The sequence below is a fragment of the Corvus kubaryi genome, unplaced genomic scaffold (genome assembly GCF_017639235.1).
Source record: "Corvus kubaryi isolate FWS band 111438036 unplaced genomic scaffold, C.kubaryi_AGA036_p1.0 37334, whole genome shotgun sequence".
NCBI lineage: Eukaryota > Metazoa > Chordata > Aves > Passeriformes > Corvidae > Corvus > Corvus kubaryi.
In genome coordinates, this window is record NW_024581108.1 from 21,563,108 (window position 1) to 21,578,847 (window position 15,740).

General features: G+C 47.4%; 1 long non-coding RNA gene across 1 annotated transcript; it reads left to right on the forward strand.

Moving 5' to 3' along the window:
- Positions 1-806: 806 nt before the first annotated feature.
- LOC121665901 lies at positions 807-13,107 on the forward strand. The gene is made up of 3 exons (XR_006016511.1): positions 807-4,422; positions 9,901-10,033; positions 12,174-13,107. It is a non-coding gene; the product is annotated as an uncharacterized LOC121665901 (long non-coding RNA).
- The last annotated feature ends 2,633 nt before the right edge of the window (positions 13,108-15,740 follow it).

Genomic DNA, 15,740 nt, shown 5'->3' on the forward strand with positions numbered 1-15,740 from the left:
CCGGCCGGGAGCGCCCGCCGGGCCCGCGTCACGTGACGGGGGGAGGCGGTGGGGGATGAATGGACCGGCGTGGGAAGGGGGCGTGGCCGAGGGGGCACGTGAGGGCGGGCGGCGTTGTCAGGGCAGCGGGGAACGGACCGGACCGGGACGGGAACGGGGACGGGGCCAGGGATGGGAACGGAAATGGGGATGGGGATCGGGACCGGGGATGGGGACTGGGACGACGATGTGGACTGGGACTGGGTATGGGGACCGGGACCGCTATCGGAATTGGTACCGGGAGCGGCGCCGGGACCGGGCGGTGTCTCACGGACTGCCGGAGGTGGGCTGCGCGGGATGGGATGTCGGGGATGGGCAGCCCGGGATAGGCTGCCAGGGCCGGCCTCCTGCCGGTGCAATTAGTGCCGCCGTTAATTACGGCTCTGCTCAGTGTGCGGCTGCCGCGGGGCACAGCGGAGCACGACGGGCCCAGCGGGCGGCAAAGCGCAGCCCGTGGGTGTTTGAGGGCAGGAGCGAGCGGCGGGGCTGGCGGGGGCAGCTGTGCCCTTGGCTGAGGGAATGGGGTCGGTTTTATGGCCAAGCGAACTCCCGGCCTCTGCCGACAGCTCCTGCCCCTGGAGGGGCGGCTGGGAGTGGAGTGGAAGTGCTGGGAGGATGCTCTGGCTCCCGGGAGCACACCGCGGAGTTACTGGAGTTACCTTCTTTAAGAATATAATATTAGGAGGAAATTCTGCCCTGCCAGGGTGGTGAGGCCCTGGGACAGGTTACACAGCAGCTGTGGCTGCTCTGGATCCCTGGAAGTGTCCAAGGCCAGGTTGGACGGGGCTTGGAGCAGCCTGGGATAGTGGAAGATGTCTCTGCCCATGGCAGGGGGTGGATCTAGATGAACTCTAAGGTACTTTCCAACCCAAACCATTCTGTGTATACAGAATGAAGCAGAGTACAATGGGGAAAAAAAAATTCTAGTGCCCAAAGCAGAGGGAAAGTTGTATCTATTGCTTAAATACACTTGGTGAAGTCTTGTACTGCACAGAAGTCAGTAGATCTGTATCTCCTGGCACTCTCCCAGGGTAAATTTAATTACCTCATTGTAACAATGTATCTTCTGTGTCCAGAGAAGAGGAAGGAGGAAACAGATTAAAGATTTGTCAAGATCCGTGCTGTATCCGTATATAAACGTTTTGTTTTGGAGGCTCATGTTTTCAGGCAAACTATTATGTGTTAGCAGTGGTTGACACCACTGAAGGCACTGGGGTTAGGAATCCAGAATCCCCTGTCTGATGTCTCAGATACAAATCACATTCAGCATAAAATAAAGTTTCAATTGTAGGGGACACAAACAATATTTAGGTCTCTAACAGGAACTTTCAGAGCTCGGTGTTGGTCTCTGAAAAAGACAAACTGATGGATCAGTCTTTTGGACTGGAAGGTTTTGGATTAAGTTTTAGATTGCACTATGGTACCAGTGATCTCATTTTCCTTATTTACTTTCCTGAAAGGTAATCACAGCTCCTTCATCCTGCTCAATCCTCCCTGATTTTTTTTTTTTCCTCTAAGCTGACATTTAGTGGAATGGAGATAATGCGCATATGACTCTGATCTTCACCTTCTGGATCTTAGGAAGGTCTTTCTTTCAGGCTGATCTCCAGCTATAAAAGAAATTGTTATGGCTCAATCTTGGCAGGCTTCAGAAAACCTCCAGCACTGCAAATGCATTCAGTTAATATGCAGAATATTGACTCACTGCTTACTCATGTGACTAACATTTAAATGACACATCCTCATTTTAAAGGATATTATAAATGATGGGTCAATCCTCACAGCCTGATGAAGTCAGTTGGCATTATTTTTCTCCTACTAATGCAAGAAAAGTTATTAGGAAAAAGTAAGAAATTTATTAGATGTCATTATTTCTGTTAGATTTATTTCAAGGAGGTGCTCCTCTAAATTTGTGCTAATTAATGAAAACTACCACAAGTGATGGAGGAACTGATTGTAATCCCAAGTGACTAAGGAAGGAAGAGGATGCTCTGCCATTAAGTTACTTATGCTCTGTAGTCCAGCTGTCCTGAAAGAAGTTTGGAGGGAATTTGAATTTAGCAATATGTCAGAATAACACTTGGACTCAGCAGCCAAATATAACTGACAGTGAGGGGTGCTGGTCCTCTTTTTTTACCCCATCAAATAACAAAAACAAAAGCATTTTTTACAGACTTCACTGTCAGCACCTCTCTTGAGACTGCTTGAAGGACAAAATCACACATCCCAGCTTAGTGAAGGAATGGGTGCATCCTTTTCTAGACGTTATTCAGCCTGGAAATCCCAGTTTGCAAATGTTTTTCATGCATTGCCACATCCAGAAAAGCTGCAGGGAGAAGCAGAGCAAACTTGCCTGAGAACAACGAAAGCAGTGAGTGATTCGTTCTCTGTGGGGCACCAGGAGCTGCAAGGAGAAAAGGGAAGGAAATAACTGAAGCGGGGAACAAACATCCTCTAGATCTGCCTTTGGATAACTTGGGGTTTGTGCCTGTGTAGTTGCCAGTTAGATATGACACACAGTTACAAGGTATTTGATTGCCTTACCATGTGGAAGGTAGTTGCTTTCTACTGACTGTGTCATATTGTGTATCCTGAAGCATGTCTGAAACCCCTGTGTTACAGAAAAGCGACATTTTTGAACAGGAACCACTGTTTTGGTAAGTGGTCATGCTGTGACATCGAACCTGGCCTTTTGGGTTGACCATGGTGTGGCCAGATAGACTAAAAATAGAGCGTGATGGAGAATTGCAATGACTTCTGCAGAAATGTTACAGTAGGTGTGTTTGAATCATTTTTTTTAATGAGAATGCTTTCATGCTTTTCTTCATAAGCTTGTTTTAAAGCCAGCCCTGTGTTTACAGCTCTTTTGCTATTTAAACAGTGAATGCAGTGTTTCTCTTCAAAGAGAAACAACTCTATTGTTCTGGTGGAACATACACTCACAGCCAAACTAAGTGACTCTCTGCCTTATTGAACTTGGAGGTTTCCCTTGTTGTTTACAGCTGCTGGGAAATTCCAGCGAAAACCTCATGTACTTGGAAAACACCAATGCCACCCTGATTTTGTTTCCCTCTTTGTTGTACTGTCCTAGCCATGATTGTTACATAAATACTCAGAGATTTTGCTAGAAGGGAATTTAAGGTTCCTTATGTTGCCACCAAATCTTCAATTTCATGTGTATGTTTTACTCAGCATAAAAGACTTTCTCGTATTTTATTAGAAATACCATAGGAATATATTGCTGAGGGAAGCTTAGCATGAGCTGAAACTTGCTGTTCATAAATAATGACTAAATACAGCAAATCAGGACAAATTTAACGACAGGATTCTACCACTCTACAGTACATAAGCGCAGAAGGAGTTGTATGATCTCGTTACTATCTGAAAAAGCCAGTATCTGGGATATTGCAGAACCAAGCATTTGCATAGTATTGCAAAGAATTAATTTAGGTTTTCTGGAATGATTTTATCTTTCCTTCCTTCCTTCCTTCCTTCCTTGTATTCCTTGTCCCACCCAGTCTCTTCCAGTTTCCTGTTTCTAGTTTATTTATAGCTTAACGTAGTAGGTAGATTTTAAGGAAGTGCCGCGGGAAGTAGATAGTGCAAATCCCCCTGAGTTATTGAAAATCACATTTCTTATATGCAGATACTGATGAATTGTGTTTGGTTGCCTTTAGCAGAGGGGTTCAAAGTGTTTGTGTAGAGAAGAACTCTGTAACCCCCCTCCAAGGTACAGTTGTGATGGAGGAATAACAAAGTAGATGCACAGATGCTTTTGACTCCTCAGGTAGCTGTGCAGCCTCACGCAAAACAAGGATTTTAGCAAACACAGGGAGTGTGTGAGTCTGTTCACAAGCACCAGCTGACAGATTCCTGCAGTACACTTCTAGACTTCGTCTATGGTAGGAATTTTTGCTGCCTTCACAGCTTTTGTCCATTGAGAAAGGAGATTTGAGCTGGGGCAGCAGCCAAGGCTTTGCCTGCTGTCAGTAGTGATTTGCAAAGAGGCAGCTTCCCGTGCTTTCAAGCTGGGACTCGTGCACACTAGTAATCATAATTACAATATTACTCTAACACTGTGCTTTAAGATGGATATCTAACAAGCCTTTTGGGGGATGGAGGGATACCATTAGCTCCTCAACGTGTATTAATTTTTGCAACAGCTACAAACCATCATGGGGCTGAAAGGGAAAGAAGGTGAACAGATCTCATGGTGTTGCTGTGCCTCCTCCAGCAAGTCTGTCCCCGTTGTTATTGCAGCGTCCAAAGGGAACAGGAGCTGAACCGTGACCGCTTTTCTGCAGCAGAAGCTGGGTACCCGCTGGCCTCCTGAATACAAAAATGAAGTTTCATACTGTTTCCCTTGAATGGAAGCAGCATGAGGTGAGCGTGGAAAGAGTGGAACAGTATGTTAAGGGAAACAGGACTGAAAGGAGAGAACAGCTGACTCCAGGGGCTGAGCAGATCTGCCCTCTCTGCTTCACTGTGTGGGTTTGTTTTCGACTCAGACCATCTCGTGAGTCTTGCAACACATCTCCACAGCTCTGGGCTGGAAAATGAAACAACTGCAAAGAGGTTGTTCCTTCTTCCTGAAACAAGCATCACAGGCTGTGGGAAATGAAAGCTAAGGCTGAACTTAAGCTGAAAGCACTCAGATGCAGAAGTACAGAGTGAAACCATTCAAGAGAGTCAGATTTGGAACAGAGCCCTGAAAAAAACCTGCAGTTATGACTAATCCATTTTTAATGTGTGTGGTTGTAGGTAAAATCACTTCTTTAAAAGATCATTTCTCTCCCTGTATTGGTTACAGTTTGTTACCATCATTTTAGATAAATGATGTGTTGACATGTGAGTTTGGTTACAGATGGGCTGCAAGGACAGAAGTATTTCTGATGCTGGAGAGGCTCTGGCTGAGCTGCTGGTGAAGGGGAGAAACGATACAAACAGGATATTCAGTGTCAAGCTGCAGCAGCACCCCGAGGGACCCACACAGGGGCAGGCACTTGAATGCTCACTCTCTCCTGCAGCCAAGTTAGCTGAGGAAACTTGACGTAATAGTTGACTGTAGAGCCCTGTTTGTGCAGGGATGGGCTCAGGCAGTGACATTTTAGAAGTGAAACAGTCTGAAATGGAGACTTCTTGTTGTACTGAAGAAGTTTGTGAGGCACCACACAAAAGCCAAGCTTTTGGATGCTTTTATTTTGTCCTTGGGTTGTCCCAGCCTTGCTTACTGGTCCCCTTGCAGGGACCCCTCAATGCTGTGTCACGGAGCCACTGATGTGAACACACTGCTGTAGGGAGACATGTGACACCATGAATGTCCTGGCTGTTGTGATACCAGCCCAACACTTAGAGAATTTGCAATCTTATAATCAGTAGAGCTGTGAATAGGAGTATGAAATCACTGCAAACACGAGTTGACTGTGGTGGGGAACAGCGTGAGGACAGTTTAGGCAGGTAGAAAACAGCACAGCAAATCCAACTCTGATGGGATATACTCGACTTAAAGACTCCCTCAGTGTGGCTAAGGGTGTGGTGACAGAGCCTGTAGTGACAGGCAGTGCTCTGAGGGTGAAGGCTGCTCTCCGTGGTGTGTGCGTGTATCTGATATCCAGGAACAGAAGCAGTTGGCATTTCCCTGGTGTACTCTGAAACGTGGTGCAATGTGATAGAGCAACAGGGAGCTCCTTGCTGGCTTCTTGCCCTCTGCAGATTTTGTCTGAATTAGGTGCTGACCTTTAAAGCAAGACCTGCTTCTTCAGTTTCTCATTGTCTAAATTCTGCGCTGAAGCTTGAGAAACAAGTCTGTGAAGCTGCAGGACTTTTTTTTTAAGCTCTAATTAGTGAAAACAGAATAGGTTGGAAGGCGTCTGAGGGAGAGAATCACCAAATGGAAACCTTTTTACAGATCTGGTGCCTTTTATTTTTTGTTTTACTCCATTCCATGGCAGCATGGGCCTGTATGGTGCTGGGCTTAAATCAGCACCAAACAATGGTTCATATCAAAGACTGGTCCCTAACCTTCTAAAGGGCACCTCTGCCTCTTGATCAAAACACTGCCTTGTTTGCCCTCAGTGATTTGGAAACCCACAGCTGTGCTCCTGCTGCCAGGGTTTCGTACTAGAACACTGCAGCTGCTTGGCACCATCAGGGCTTTGGAGGTGAGAGAAGTGAAAACCATTATCCTGACTAAAAATCTGGAGGTATTTAGGCAGAGGGGCTCTGATGGAAGAACCTCGTTCCCTTTTTTAATGTTTTTAACATTACCATTGCTTCAGCTGCGTTTTCACAGGATTTCTCCATTTCTCATTCAGGCAGATTCTGACATTTCATGCAGATTATGAAGTGCTGGCCGAAGGGCAGCTGGAACTGGGACTCAGCTCTGGGTGGGAGGCAGCAGCTGTCCCGTGCCAGCGAGATGCCTGGGTGCAGTGCTTCAGGATCTGCAGGTGGGACTGCAGGAGGGGTGGAAACGTGTGAATATTTTTGGTTCCAACACAAGGCTTAATTTTTCAGAAGCACGGAGAGGTTCTTCGAGGCTGTGAGAGCCTAAAGCCTTGGATTTCTCCTGCCTCATCTGCCTGCTGGCACGCACAGCCAGCCGTGTTGTCCCATTTACCAGGCATTTGATCTGTCGGTGACTCATTCCCAGGCTCGCTATCAGCACCAGCAAGGTGCTTGGGGCTGAGTCGCACCCATGCATCAGTTCTGTTACTGTACCCTGTTATCAGCTACTCTTTTCGCTTCTGGGGTGCTCCCAGCTTTTGATCTGTTCCCGAGCTGCAGCAACAGCTTTCCTTGTTTTTTAATGCTTCATTACGTTGTGCAGGGCCATCAGCCCTCCCCAAATGCTGCAATTTCTGCTGCCTGTGCCCTGCTCTCACAAGTAAATCCAGGCTTTTCCTTGAAAGCATGAAATAAAACTCTTATTCCACTCAGCCCTCAAATAATCATGGTGGAAATCAGTTTGCTTCAGGATGGCAATTTCCATCAGACACTACATGGCGGTATAATGATAATTATTCCCTTGCCTCTCCCTGCTGCATTTAGCTGCTGCTTTTAAAAACCTATGGAGCAGAGGCTGTTTGCTTCATCCTTAAAGCACCTGGTACTGTGGGCTCTGACCAGTCTGTAAATCCTAATGTTACTGAGCAGTCCTGAGTCCTGTCTTCCAGCAGAAGTCCCCTTCTGCTGGCCAGGCTGGATCTTGCTTAATTCGAGGCTGATTCTGTCAAAGCTAGAGACCCCAGTGGAAAGAAAGGTGCTCTGTGTGCTGAAGGACTGAAAGAGCTTTCTGTGTTTTACAGTTGCTTTTTTTTTTAGAGTGACGAATGGGCAAAGGCAGAGACACACAATAATTTAAAAAGTATTTGCTTAAAATCAGCTAAATTCATAGTAATGCTGGTAGAAACCAGTAGCAGCATCTGAGCTGGTTCTGCTGGAGATGGTACTTATCAGATGACCTAGCAAAACCCTGCTGGCTTGTAGGATTTGGGGCAGAAACTCCAGCATAACAAGCACATTCCTCTGAGAGCCTTCAGAGCAGCCAGTTCCTGCTGATGTGGTGCAGATCAGCGATCCAACTCGTTTTGCCCCTGCACTCAGGGGTGGGCCTTGGCTGTGCTGTGGGGTGGAGGACAGACAGACAGATAGACAGAAGGGTTTGCTGCACTAGGTCATGCACAGGGAAGGCTGTGGCTCTGTGTTTGTCTGCTCATGGGGTCCAGCCAAGTGGCACAGCCCTGATCTGCGGCACGTCCCAAACGCTGGGAGTCCTCACCACGGTGTGCTGGTCCTGATGTGATTTAACAGTGAGGAATTGCTTTCCTTCCACTGGCCAGGTTGGGCTTGTTTTGTTTCTGCCTTGAAACCTCTCCTCTCCCCCACACTGTGATCTGTGCCAAACTGTTTGGCAAGTTAAAAGCTCTGCCTGCTGCGTGGGCAGGAGAAGGGCCGCAGCGTGGTGCAGAAAATGTGTGAGATGTGGTCTGGGCTTGTGGAGAGGATGAGGCGAGGACCTGAGGTGTCATTTGTGTGCTCAGTTCGTGACTTGCCCAGCCTGTTTCACAGACTTGTAACCACTGATCCTTGACTATGTTTCAGGTCTGGCCTACAGTCACTAATTATCAGTGTCCTGGGGCTTCTCCCAGGTTTTAATTGTCCCTGTTGGTGTGATGGATGTGCGAAGGAAGGACGTGCTGGAGAAAGGTGGCAGTGTTTTCGCTGCTGCCATTGTAATTGTTGGGGCTGTCATTAAAAATGCTTATTGACGTTTGCCCTCCTGTGAAATGTGTGGGTGAGATATTTATAAATGTGCAGAGAGATTCTATATCTCTGGAGTGCGCTCTGATTTAAGAGTAATCCCCACCAGGAGGGGAGAATCTGTCCAGTACTGCAAAGGAGGTTAGTGGCAGAGCTGGAAATGATCCACCACTTGTGAGCCTCAGCGTTGCCTGTAGGATGGGGTGCGTTTCTGGGGGCAGATGTGGAAATGGAGAAGCAGCATGCTGTTTCCCCACTAGCTCTGTCTGTTCCAGCGTGATCTCCCATCTTCAGGGTAGAGAGAAGCACTTTTCCTGCTGCACAGCCCCCTCTCCTGTTCTCTGCTCCTTCTACACAGCAAATGCACTCAGCTCTCTCCTGGGCTGCATCCAACCTCAGCCTTCACTTGCTTCTACTTTCCCTTTCTGGAGCAGATTCAGCCTGCTGTGCAGGAGGGAACGGTCCTTTTCCTGGAGCAGTCCAGTCACAGGCACACAGGAGTTAGTGTCTGTACTTCTCAAAAATTCTTCTGGAAGTAGATACAGCCATTTGCTTCCATTCTTCCTCTCCTGCAAGCTGCAAATGACCTCACCTTTTAAAGCAGGCATTTTCCTGAAGAGCATGATTAATATAGCAGGATTATTGGTGCATCTGATTGTGTTTTACCTTTCCACAGAAAGACTTGTTGATGACTAATAACAGAGAAGCTTCTCAGCCTGTCCTCAGTGGGAACAAGATTCTTCTTCCTAGCTCCCAGGTTTTTGTTTGTAGTGTTGTCTTTTCTTGCCTTCATAAGCTTGTTTGGAAATATCTTGCACTCAGCTTAAGGATGCTGATTAATGTTATTTCCAGAAAAAAGTTGCTTTCATACCTGTTAGGAAATTTCCCCATTAACATCAGCCTGAGGTAAAACTTTAGTAAACCTAGGAACTTGAATTTGATGATCCTTGTGGGTCCCTTCCAACTCAGAATATTCTGTGATGTTGTGATTTTATGAGGTTGGGGAAAATTACCTACCTTTGAGGCCAGCACTTCAATATCCAAAAGGCTCAGATAGGATCACACAGACATGGATGCACCCCAAATGGATAGCAGGAGCCTAATTGCTGTAAGAAGGTTCATGTGCTGTGGTTGTAGTGAGGAAATGAGACACTCTCTTCTTGAGAGCTCTGCTGGCTGGATCTGCAGGACACACTGCCCTCCCTTGGCCGTGGATGGGCTCTGGATCTGGGCTGAGGAACCTGCCTTTCCTGAGCATCCTGGTGGCCAAGGGAAGATTACTGGAACGTGCTGTGATTTATAAACTCAGTCAGAGGTGCAGACTTTGTAGGTGATTCCAACATTCCCTCCAGGAGTTCATGACAAGATTTATGTGAAGCTTCAGCACTGTGTGAAATCAACTGTGAGAAAAATAGCTTAGGAATGATTTTATCGTTGTGTGCAAGAAAGTGATGTAAAAAACCACAGAAATCTGCTAGACTGATTCTTAAGCATGCAATGGAAGACTTTCATCTGGTTTTGCTTGTAAATGAGCATTTTACGTAAATGTTGGAAAATCATAATTATGACATAAACTTTTCAGAGAATTTATACTTCCAGATGTAATGGAGATGTGGGAGCAATCTGGGAACAGAGACTTGTTTGAAAGAGGCATCTCTGACTTCACCCCTTTTGGTAAAGATCCTGTCCCTGGTGCTGTGATTCAGGCTGAGCTCTGCACTGGTCCATACAGGTATTCTAACAAGTGGGGTGCAATGGTCCCACATTTTCCCATTTCTGCTACATGTTGTTCTTCTTCCTGCCCTTGTGTGGGTTATGTTGTCCTGGCAGTGTCTGACATTGTACTCAGCCTTTCTCATGGCCTGGAGAACCTCATTAACATTCTCTACCTCTTTTTTAGATTACAGAAATTTTGTTTTACAGCAAGAAGGAGGTGTGGGGGGGAGGAAAATTTAGCTGTTTTCCAGTGTGATTGTGTTCTTACATTTTGTCTTTTACCAAAATAATTACTGTCAGCAAGAAAACTCACTGTGAGTTGGAAGCGTGTGTACTCACGGCACGTACCCTTGGAGGAGCAGGAGCTGGAAACAGGCAGTGCTTGGGTCAGAGTGTCTCAGAACAGCCACCATCCTGAGGCTGCACAGATTGATGGATATCTCTATATTCCCGTGGAGTCACAGAGCTAGTTCCAAAAAAAAGAAAACAAACACCCAACCAAAAAAACCCCCTGTTATCCCAAATATCTCATCTCTCTTACCTGCCTTGCTCAAGGGGTCATGTCCCTCACTGTGCACCCCTACGTGGGCTGCAAATCCCCCTGTGTGCCTGTAGCTCTGTCTCCCCACCATCCCTGCAGCTGGGAAGCCCCCAGGGAATATGCTCACAGTGTGTCAGACTCTAGGCAAAGTCTAAATCTAAATACCTACCCAGGCAATGGGAGAGCTGGGTTTTTGGTGTTGCTGGGGAGTTTGTACACATCTCCCAGAGACTGCCTGAATCCATGAGCTGCTGGAGGAGGCCTGGGCAGGCTGAGGGAGGGCTCAGGGAACTCTCCCTTGGAAGCAGAGGGGAAGAGCAGGGCAGAGTTACGCACTGTGTGCTCGTACAGGGGGAGCAGGCTCGCTCTCAGTTTGCTTTTGCAAAGACCTTGACACGTCTCTGTTTAGGAACTCTGTTCTGGGGTACAGGACACCTGCTCAGCGCTCTGCTAGGCTGGTACTCTTTCTTATGCCTTTAAAATAAAAAAGAAATCACTTCTGATCCACAGCACCACACAGCAGAGAGTGCCTGTTCTTGAAGAGCATTCCCAGGCCCAGATGTAAAGAATCCTGACTGCACACATGTTCAGAGGAAGGGGTGTTCAAATGATGTCTCAGTTTGCTTGCCTTTGGCAATTTCTTCTCCAAAAAATATATTATTTGTGCCTAATTCTTACAGATGAGCCTGAGGTTTCCAATTTTGCTTTCTGGCAATCTTGGGGGTCAAGTAGGTGCAGAGAGACATTGGGTTAACATGGAACTGCTTACCTGACCCACTCTTGTCCTGTGACACCTAATCCACAGAATTAGGTGTGAAAACCTCTGCTGGCTAACAGGGCTCATCTGGCACTTGCCCCCATGTTGCTGGGGGGCATGGGGCAGTCACAGCCCCAGAGCACTGGGGTTTCTCTGTCCTGCTCAGACTGGCCACACCCTTGGCATGTGGATTTGGTGAGCAGGAGAGATACTCTGTGCCCATTTCTGGAGTTTGCATTTTTCTCTAGCAGCCCATAGGTTTTCTCAAGCCAGGACCTACACTTGGCATTCCTGGCCTGTGGACCACCAGAAATCAGATTATGGTGGGAGGAGCTGAAGTGCCAGAAAGGGAAAAGTGCCATGAAAAAATTTCAGCACAGATTTGCTATCATGGGAAGAAATGCCCTCCCTCTCACCAGATCTCCGTGCCTCTGCTCCTAACATCCCTCCTTTTTGGGCAGTGTGTTTATGACCTCCGTGTTCTGTGAGTTTTGTGGCATCTTCTTTGGGAGTCTGCCATGCAGGGAATGCTCATCTGTACTGGTGGTGATTTCCTGACTCCCATTCTGGTGAGGAACCATGTGAAAGTGGGAAGTTCCTGCCTCCATGTCCAGCCTTGGTGCTTCTTCCCATGGCCACTCACACTCACAGCTCCGTGCTGGTGCTGTCTGGCTGTGCCAGCGAGAGGGAAAGGCACTCTCCAAGCCTGGGATCATTCCAAATCTCCACTTGGTATCTTTCTAGTGATTTACATTTTCTGAGCTCGAGCCTTTGAACCGGCATTTTCTTTAAAACTGTAACGGAAAGGGAAAGCTGGAAAAGCATTCAAATGTTTTTTTTTTTTTTTTTTTTTTCCAGTGCAACCAGGTAGGATTTGAAGTCAGCCTGGGATTGCTGCTGATAGAGGACACTGTGGCAGCCTCCCTGCTGAGGGATGGGCTTGTGAAGCTCAGGCTGCCGGTGCCAGCCTGGACAAGCCCCCAGGCAACCTCGGGGATGTCCGGACGATTTGATTTGCAGTTCTCACTCCTCATCTTGACCAAACCCATACCCTGACCTTATAGCTGCGGGCAAGATCAAAACGACTTAGTAACAGTTGTTTATTCACGTCCATTAGTCACCCACGTAATTAGGAGATAAGGGAAGGTGCATACCCCGGGCGGGAGCCCTGCCGCTGTGGCTGCTGCCACCAGAGGACACTCTTGGATAGCCTATGGATCCTTCCCAGCACGGCAGGGCGCGTTCCCTCTCAGGTTGGTCTCAACTCCATCATCCCGCACTCACAGCCCCAGCCTCCGTCTCTCCGCCACCCTCCGTCTGCTGAGCGCGCTGTCCTTGGCACTCCTTGCTCTGGCACCGGTTCCTCTGGAGCTGTTCCCTGCAGCCCCGACTATCCGTCTTCCTCGGGCAGTTTTATCGCCCAAGGTCACCGTGCTGCAGTGTCTGGTGCTTTGCTCTGTCTCTGTCCCCAGGGGCAGGTAGCCAAGACACCGCTTTGCTGGGAGCGTGTCAAGGACCTGCCCGGAGCTGCAGCACTTGGCACGCTCGGGACCAAGAGACATAACCCAGACACAACCTGCGCTGAAGTTTGGAAGCACTTGGAGTAGAGATTTGGGTACGGTCCTGTTTAGGAGATTAAGTTCAGTCTGGGTTCAGATCACTCCAGTTCTCCATGCTAAAAAAAACAAGGTCCTATAATTGTATTCCCTGTAATAAGTGTGAAGTGTAAGGTTCATTGCTTTTGAAGTTAGTGCCTTGATGGTTTGTGCAATAAGACTGACATGTCCTTACTTGCTTGAAATAAATAATAAAAAAAAGGGCGTCAGATTGCTTTTTCAGATGCAAAGAGGCATTCCTTGAGGAGCCTGAGCAGGTGGGTATGTGCATGTTGTGGTTCTCTTCCTTCTGAGGAGAGCAAGTTGGGTAATTTGTGGGTTAAAAGTGCCTCCTCTGAGGGGAGGTCACTGAGGGAGGGCAGCATCCATCGCTGCTGTGAAGAGGTTTCTCTCAGCACCCCACGCCAGGATGAGCAGTTTGTGCTGGCTTTCATGCAGGCAGCCCTAGGGACAGGGGGATGGAGACAGACTGTGAGCCTTGCCTGGGGCTGGTCACTCCTGGTAGCAAAAATGGATTTTTCTCCTTACAAAGGCAGGGCTTCCTTAGGTTCAAATTCAAACGGACAGAACCACTCTTGAGTGTCTACAGTTAAACCTGTGGTTCACACTTTGCTTGGGACCTGCTTCAGTGCTGGCTGCCCTTGGCTGCAGCTACTCTTGGCTTTTGGAGTCACTGAGCAAAGTGATGGAGAATTGTCCCTGCTCCAGGCAGCACAGAGACATTTTGCAGGGCCTCATTCTGAGTGTAAAACTCTGTGAGAAATCTTGGGGTTATTATCATTTTGGAAGGGATGTTCCTTTTTTTCTAGGATCCCCCAAGGCATGAGGTATCTTCTGAGTTGCATTGCTGCCTGAAGATCAGGACAGTGTTGTTATCATCCACTGCTCTGTCTTTCACTGCTAACACACAGGTTTAGAGGAAACATAATTCTGTATCTCTGCTCATGTCACTTGGCATAGCTGCCTTGAATTCAGGCTTTAGTCCACCTCAGAATCCGGTCCATCTTGTACACACAGAGCTTTGTTTTATGTAGTGGTATTTCTCCAAACACCTTTGCCAAGTACTAATATTGCACCAGAGAGAAAGTACACACTTGTGCTTTGGTGAGAATCAGTGTGCTGAAGAACTCCATGTCTTGTGCTTAGACCAACAGGGCTTCAAACACCTCTGGGAGGTGTTTTTAGGTGGCAATTTCCTTTCTGTTTGGGGGATGTTCTGTTCAGAAAGTGCCCTCAACAGTTACTGTAGGAGAATTTCAGCTTGTGAGTGCTCTTATACTTGAAGTGTTTTAAAAAAAAGGATGGTGATTTCAGAAATGAAGAGTAAAAATGGCCTGGCAGTCAAGTGATATTTAAGGACGAATGCGGGGTAGGCAGTGTTCCCCATTTCCCAGTAATACATGAGGAGGCGGGAGGCAGGAGTCTGTGTTAATTATGCTTATGGTGAGCAGCCAGTGCTTCAGCCAGGACTGACTGTGCTGATTATGATTGATTGGAATGCCAGAGAAGGCTCAAACTCAGTGTGTCTTCTCAAAGTACGCTGAGATGATAATAACAATTCGTTAAAGTTTTTTATTCTTTATGGTGCTTTGTCCCTTGTGACGGTAGAAGCATTTCTGTAATCCAGACCACGTTGGATTATTCCTAGAACATTTCTTTCCTAAAGAGTGTTTTTACTCAGAAAACTGCTTCAAGTCACTGGGAGCAAAACTTTCCTGTAGAGCCCCAGTTTTCACGTGCATGTGGCAAAACCTGGAAATTGATGGAAAGGAAAGGAAGGTGCTGAAACTCGTAAGAGAAACCCCCCTGCTTCCCTGCATCCCACATTGCTTCCTGAAGTGGCCAAGGAGTTTGGCAGGGCCTCCTGGCTCTCACAGAGACACTGAAGGGTCTCCATGTCACTGAGGTTTAGGCCATGTGTTGGAAAGCTAATTTCCTCCTGTAGTTAAAGAAGAAATAGATATTCTGACATGAGAGCATCTGGTCTGAGGATAAACTTCTCTGGAGAGTTTTCTTGGAGTTAGGAACCATGCTGTGGAAGAGAGGCTGTTTTTTAAAGTAATGCTTTTTGCCTGAATTTACCTTTTGCAAATATCTTTGTAAACATGTGCAATATACGGAGGAGGAGAGGCAGGGCCTCATGGCTGGGATCTGGGGCAGAGGAGCAGGAAGACACCAGGGATCTGCTTTCACGGAGCCAGCACATGGAAGCCTCTTGCTCTGTGCCTCAGGTTCTCAAACAGGGAGGTTTGGTAACAGATCCTGCCTTGCAGGATGACTCCCACAGTGTGGCATCAGCATCTCTGTTACAGGGCCCCAGCAGAGCAGATCTTGCAGCAAGACGTGATTTAAATTATTTAGGGTGTTGTCATGTGATCACAACTGATTGAGTTCCTGTGGCTTCACAAGTTGCCATCTGTTATCATCCCCATTATGAATTATGCATTAGCTTAAATCAAGGCTTAAACCAGAGGAGTTCAAACAAAGTCCTCACACAGTGATACCATAAAACTGTCTTTAGGGTGTTAGTACTGGATCCAAACACTGCAGCCACACGAGAGATCATGCTGGTTTGGTAAAAGCTCAATCTGCTGGTTCAGACCATCCAGGAAGACTCCCTTGTTTGTGCTAGGCTTTATGCCGGGCCAGGTGTCACCTGCTTTACTGTTGTAGACTCATAAAACTGGACAAAATTCCATTGCCTGTGTCCTGGCTAGGTGGACAGAAAGGAGACCACAGTCCCACACCAGAGTGTCCCACAAAGATCTCAGCATCATGTGGTCAGGGAGCTGCTGCTGAAGGCACAGTG